Raw genomic sequence first — 7,737 nt, 5'->3', positions numbered from 1 at the left:
TTATCTCAAGTGCATATGTTTGTTTCAAAATATCTAAAGTATGTGGCATGATTAATTCGAATTTATTTTGACAGGGAATAGAATAAAAAATAATTAGTCAATTCTTTAAATTAGGAGTGTTAGTATTAAGTGAGTATTATTAATATTATTATCCTGGTCTTCTCAGTTTACACTGGTAACTCTGAGCAAGTGAAGACGGGCTAATGCCAAAGAACCTCACTTACATCTTTTGCCAAATGATATTGAAACCATTTTCTGCTTTTAAATTTTATAGAGCTAACAGTTCTTCTTGTCCTGAAATAAGATTAGTGATTAATAAAAACTCTGCTATTATTATCCTGGTCTTCTCAGTTTTCACTGGTAACTTTGAGCAAGTGAAGACGGGCTAATGCCAAAGAACCTTACTCGCATCTTTTGGGATTTGGAAACCAATTTTCTGTTCTTAAAATTTAGGGAGCTAACGGTTCTTCTTAACTTATGGAGTTTCAACTCAGCTAGGCTAGCGTGTAATGTTTTAGGTATAACGCCTATTGATGATATTATTATTGGAATAATTGGAATTGTGTTGATTCCACATTTCTTTTATTTCATCTGCTAAAGGAATATATTTTTTAATTTTCTCAATATGCTTTTGTTTAAGATTTTCAGTGTTTGGTACAGCAACATCTATTAGGTAGGTCGTTTTAGTTTCTTTAATGGTCAGTTTGATGTCAGGTCTGTTATGATGTCTATATCCCAATAAAGCTTGGCAAAATGGTTTTCTAATACATTTTGTGGTTTGTATTTATAGTACGGCTCTATCTAATCTATAAGTTTAAACTTTTTGTTTCTCAGCGAGTGTATCTGTTTATCAACATTATTATGCCTGTCGAGGTATTGTCGGCTAGCTAAAAATGAGCAACACCCAGTGATGTGGTCAATTGTTTCGCGAGATGTGTTCCAGATAGAAGATAAACCAAACAACTCCTTTTTTATTTAATTTTCTCAACAGAATAATATGTATTGCACCGATTTTATCGAATGATAATACGAAACCATATGGAAAGAAAAAATGTCGATGTAGATGCAGCGAAGTCGCAGATAGATAATTGTAGTATTTCAGTACTGATACTGTCCTGATTCTGAGCTAACGTTTCGCAAGCACGAGCGACGAGGTAGACTCCACATCCAGCATCGGAGATGGAAGGATCTTTGAAGAAGATCGGAACTCATGCTAACGAAACGTTAGGAAGCATATCCAACACACGACGACCTTTGGATCCGAATAACGACAACATCAGGTCAAATACTGGCCGCGAAAGCCTTTACCAATATTTCAGTAACACCATACAAATGAAATGTGTGCTTTTTAAGAGCAGAATATCGATAATACACGTCAAATAGACTTGATAAACTACTGGTTAGGTATTATGTAAGTAACTTCATTAAATATCTGATAGCGATTGACCCGAAATTTGCTGAGGAAGCCGTTCGATTCGTAGTCGGTTGCGGAAAACGTCGTCGGTACTCCGAGACCTATTATGCAATCTCCTGTACAAATTAGGAAATTACCAGAACAGGAATTTATAATTCAAGGGTTGTACTCCACCCATTTCCAGTTAAGATACCTATCTTCAACACCCTCTGAGAAAATTGCAATGATAAATCAAGTTGAACATTCTGAATTCAGACTATTTACCAAGATAAAGAAATAAATAAAGTTTAAATCCGTACTGACGACAGTAGAATTGCTAAAATACTTATTTACACAATTACGAGGAATAAATAATATAATACAGGAAACGTAAAACAAACATTAAGCATTCGGTATCGAAATATATAGCGATATCAGATGAAGAAAAACAAAATTTTACATTAATATATAAGATTAGACACCTGCTGTACACCTATATCTGGTCAATTAAGTACGTAAATAAACATAATGATAAGACAGCAGTAATAAACATGTTCCATACGTCCTATCGTAGAATAGGTTTGTTTGTGGGTAGATACGTATCTCCATCGCTCAGAAATGGAAAAAACTGTCGGAACATTCACTTTACGATTAAAAATTGTAGAAATACTATAAACGATGCGCGAAATGCTATAAAGACGATCGATTTAAAGTTTTAAGAACTAGAGTTTTGTAAAATTTCATCCGACAATGTTTCAACAAATTGTGAGTGAACAGCCTGCAATAATATTCTTATAGTATACATTAGATCACGTATATGACACTTTCAGCTTCAAACACCCCTATTATATGGATTTGAGTAGATATGTGTGCTTCTAATAATTTTATAGTGAAATAAAAAATATTAATAGTGTTATTTCAGGAAGACATCATAAAGTTTATATCAGTCTACGTGCGTTTGGAAGATTATAATTCGATTGAAAGTAACCTGAAGCTTTTATTTAAGCGTTTATTTGAAGTTGTTACCAACTTTCAACATTGTAAGCGGGTTGTAAAACGAGAAATGCCCGTTACAATGTACTCGGTTTATGGAATATCACTTCTACATTTTCACGGAATCTACGCTATGGCTTATTTAGATCGGATTTTGTGCCTGCATATTTCGTAAGCCGTAACCTTTACGGCATTAATTTAAAAATTTGCATGTAACAGAATTATGCACGCTACGATCGCAACACAATGTCCAAAAATACAAAGCTATCGGTAGTATGCAACATTATTAACTTTTATTACAATTCTCTAAGCCTATTATCAATCCGCTGTTCATTATGTCGAATGATTAACATCATTAAATACATTATAGTTTTCGAGTTGACATACAGGGGCAAAATACCAGATTTGCGGATGATATAGAAATATATTTAGCATTTATGTTAACGAAAATATGTGTAGGTAGGGGAGACCTGGGATGGTTGACTATAGGGGTAGGTAGACTAACTACCGAAATCTGATCATAACCAAGCATTACATTTCGCGTCCCGCTCAGTTGTCTGAAGCGTCACATCGCGGTCGTGCGTTGTTTTCGAACACTGACATGTTTTTCATATTTCAATTACATAAGTAATATTTTGATATATTGTATTTTTGATCTGATGCCTACTCGTTTTATGTAAATCATTTTTCTATTAGTCCTAGCATTTAATGAGGGCACATTTATCATATTTCATATCTTATTTTTCAAGTCAACGGCAGTGTTTAGGCTAGCCATGCGATTGACTATCTTCGAATCGACAGATTCGTGCGAGCATGAATATAATTAAAAGTAANCAGTGAATAGTGATATATCAACAGTAGTGAAAATAAATAGAATAATTCATAACCTAAGTTTAGTAATAATTTAATAGTGTTTTTAAGTTCTTTAATAATTAATGTAAATAAATAGTTTTCGTCGTTATCAGTCTTAGAAATTAATTTTGTTAAACCCACGAACATTACATTATATTAGGCACATTTCCTAAATAACAATTGGAAATGTATTACAGGTAATACTAAATAGGCAATAATACGTTATTGTTAATATAATGTTGGACGCGGAGATTATAATGAAGCAATCTTTTCGAAGAGATCATTCCAACATATCAGGGTACGGGCATTAAAGAAACTCCAGGCTGTCATAAATCTACCTAAATAACCATACGGTAACGTCACTAATGCATATACATCTCCAAATCTAACCTAACCAAGCAATAACGTCACCAATGCATATACATCAGGCGATTGCACTCGAACTGCGCAAACACAGATAACTCTGATTCTCAGTTTATTAACATGCTTTATTCATTTTATTCATACAAAGCATTAGTTTTATACATTTCCTAGTACAATATCGGAATTTCATGCAATTCCTAGGAAATTTCCTAGGATATGTATGTATTAAAAAATCTTTGAAACGATATTTTATACATTTCCTAAATAGCCTCGGAATTGTATACAATTCCTAAATTTTATACATTTCCGGTAACATATACACAAATGGCGAATTGCGAACCAAGCATATGGAGATATTCTATTAGGTGTATACCATCATCAAAGGACTTAGCTTAAGTATATATAGATATTTAAGGAAACGGTAACTTTGATTCAATTATTCTGTAACTAATTATTTATCTGTTCGTCGTCCATTTATAGCACGTTCTTAAAAGCTTCTGTTAAGGCAGATCCGAGAACTTAATCTCAAAGGAATGATAAATTTCTTCTTCTTTTTGGAACGCAAATCGCAAAGTTTACTTTGACGTCCCAACATTACTAAACTAATTTTCTAGCTATCGATCAATTGTAAAACACGCTCTCAAGTTTTCCCGGAATCTCCTTACGAATATGCGCGGATGAAAGAAGTAAATTATTGTTTGCGTTTAATTTACGTTACGTTTCTTTCTTCTTTCAGAGTTTTTTTGTTGTTTGATCGGAAACTGTTTTCTAACTTAAACAAAACGGAGTATACTATGCCTACTAGTTAATGAATTCGAAAACTTCAAAAGTTTTTTATGACGAAGGGTATGTATGGTCATTTCATACGTATCAACATCATCAACTGACAAGAGAACGGTGTAGTTTGATTTATTACTTTCTCATTTAACAGCATCGAAAATTCTCTAAAAAGAAGAATGTTGTAGCTTAGTCTAAACGTACGTTAAGACTGAATATATTCGTGGTATGTAATACATACATATTGGAAAGAATTGCAAAAGGGCTACCTTTTATTGACCAATAAATCGTACATATTTTTTGTTGGAAAACCGTATGAAGGCATGAACATTACTTAGCTACTAAAAGTGATAAAATTGCCATTCGAAGGAGGGCAAGAACTTTTCTCATAAATGTCTACTAATGGCCTACAAAATTGATACCTCACATTATAGGTATCAATTTTGTAGGCCAAAAGGAAGCAGTAAATGACACTGTTAAACGACATGGGCCATTTTAGAATATTGACTGCTAAAATCAACCATCCACTCATAAATAATCTTTTATTGCACACTCCACATAGTAAAAGGCGAAATTGTCTCATAATATGAATACCAGGTATATTCCTACGCCAAAGAGATACCAAACTTCTGAAATTTTAATAATCATTAAAATATTGTACGTAATTAATTGCATACATTAAAAGCGATGTACATTATTTTTTGACGTGACAACGTCTTATAATTCGATGGAGCCAGCTGCACGCATGCGGCGTTACCTCGCTCTGAGGCGTTCCATTTAAGGCTTGAATTGCAAACGAGAGCGCGGAACGAGCGACAAAGAGGCACAATCGGCCTCCGCGTTCGGTAGCGTTCGACATCTGTCTCTCTCCTACTTGAGTGAGCGATGCGTCCGCGTGGACAGCTGCTATACAATAATACATTTCCATTTACCTCCTTCTCTATATCCATATAAAATATGTTGTCACGTTCAACTATCGTCAGTAAACCGACTTTACAGACAACCGATTTTTATGAAGTATATAAAATGCACGCGTCCTTTGGGCGAGACTGGGATAGTCTTAGTTAGGACTAGACTTTACGTCCTTGCTACGTTTCTTGAGAAAACTCGGATAAACGTTTCTATTGATGTTCATCACCGAAGGAGAAAAAAATATTTACAGTCCTTTATTTTATGAAGATAAAATTGAAACTACTATAATCATACCAATTCCACAAATTTAGCCGAAATAAAAAAACATTCAACTGGCTTCATAACACAAATGAATACTGTAATGGAAAGGACGAGATAGGTTGGTAGGTAGTACACCTTCTCGGACATGAAGACATATTAGAAGCAGAAACAGAAGTTACGACGTAGTCCTAGATTAAATTATATTTGTTTAAAATTACTTAGGAACGTGAGATGCTGCAGCTTTAGAGAAATGCGAAGGTTGGCTCAAAGTGTGTAAGTGTCGGTCTAACCTGTCCAAAGGCTCACGACTCTATGACGGTTATGATGATGATGCTGATGACGATGATAATAAGGAAAAAGCACGCGAAAGAAGTGGGAAATCGCAACATATTTAATATCCTTACAGTTATTATACACTTTCACGGTCACCTGGTTCCTTGACCATAAAAAAAAGGAAATGTATTTCATGATTCTGGTCTCAAAATGTTCCATATTACGGTAGATTTATAAAAAAAAATAATGGAGTGTCTTAATTTAATTTCTGATACTTTTATGATTAGCTCAGGATAGGAAAGAGTGGAGGTGCGTGTATTAAGACTGACGACCTTATGATGATGACTTTTATGTTTTTTTTTTTATGGATATACTTATGATCATAGGATTACGATCATGAAGTGAGTGTTGTTGATTTAGGTATGCAAAAAATCAGAGTCGGCTTTATAACTGCCTTGTTGGAATGATTTCTTTGAAACCAGCATTTTTGGTTTCCTAAATTCCTGAGAATGTTGAACTTTCTTTAAAGTTCGATGCCGACAACTTGCTCAAAATATGCTCGTCTGCATCTCTTTCTGTTACACATCAATTTCCTTTTTCTTTATTAGTGTCCTCTGCAATTCCTACCTGACATCTCTTTTCTGTTTTTACGATATTCCCTACAACGTCTGTCGTGGGTAAAAGTGGGGTGTTCTGACAGCAACCGCTCTAGTCTAGAAAAAAGTAAATGCGATAGTTTTATTCCGGATTTAGTATGCCAATTTTGAACGCTCCTACTATATAAACATTATAGGCTCGTTTTTATGGTTTCAACTCAACGCTTTCGTACTACAGATGGCGTTTAGCGCGCCATTTTTGGTATTTTCTAAAGCGCGCTGTTAAGGCAGCAGGTAAAAGTTGGTCTGTGTTCTGTCGGAGCTGTCTGCGGCGCGCTGATGAGATCCAAAAAGATCGAAATCGCGATCCGCGTCTGGCAGTTTCGACAGAATACAGACCACTTCGAATTATTTTATTCCATTGCTTTAGTGTTTAAACGACTTTTTGAGCGAGACTTGATGTGGCTTGGGACGTTGGTAAGAGTAATATTTAATGGAAAACCCGCCAGAACGAAGACATGACCCATTAACTATCCATTGGATCTCTAATAATTGCCACCCTTACATATCCTAACACCTTCGTCCTCATGCTTACTGCTTTAGTCTTTGCTCTGCTACAGTATGTTCTAATCAAATATTCAAGAAAAGAATCTTGTTAATTCCGGTCCTTGTTTATGTTGTAATTCTCCTGGAACAACAAGGTGTACTGGATGGTTCGGTCATGTTTCGTTAATTTATCATCATGTTGTTGCGCCGCAGTTGTATTTAGTTTGGTAAATTGTGTGCATGTAGGAGATGCAAATACGTAACTGCGATAGCGTTTGCAAAAGTACCTATATGACAATTTACATAACGTAAATTGTAAAGCATGCCACGCGAACTCAAACAAGCTGAAAGCTTTTGTACTACTCCGGAAAATTAAACTAAAGCTCAGTTGGGCGGAAACCGTCGCGCCGAGGAAAGTCCTCGACTGATTTTCTCTGCTGTCAATACAATACATATTGTATTTCCTAGTTAACATCCATGTGCTCTGTCCAGCACATATTTGCTGAAAACACTGGACCATTATTGTAATGAATGCCCTTATTAAACTGACGTTTGATGGAAAATATTCGATAAAATCATTTTTTCAGTTAACTATTAACTCTAAATTTTTAATGAATTGTGTATACATACTTCATAATATCCAAAACTTATACATAGCTACCAGTATTGGATAAAGTTTGTATTTGAACTAGAAATGTACCGGATAGTATTTTTGCCGGATGCCGAATAGTCGTGTACCCGGCATTAGCTAAATTGGATACCCGGTCGAAT

The 7,737-nt window shown here is 34.9% G+C and overlaps 1 protein-coding gene across 1 annotated transcript in view; it reads left to right on the top strand.

The window, feature by feature from the left end:
• LOC112905807 (dopamine D2-like receptor) overlaps nt 1–7,737 on the top strand; it is a 188,316-nt gene that overhangs the window by 59,900 nt on the left and 120,679 nt on the right. The gene's annotated exons all lie outside the window — the stretch shown is intronic.

Source organism: Agrilus planipennis, unplaced genomic scaffold (genome assembly GCF_000699045.2).
Source record: "Agrilus planipennis isolate EAB-ADULT unplaced genomic scaffold, Apla_2.0 scaffold185, whole genome shotgun sequence".
Classification (NCBI taxonomy): Eukaryota; Metazoa; Arthropoda; class Insecta; order Coleoptera; family Buprestidae; genus Agrilus; species Agrilus planipennis.
Note: the sequence above shows the minus strand (reverse complement) of the source record. Positions and strands in the feature narration are given on the sequence as shown.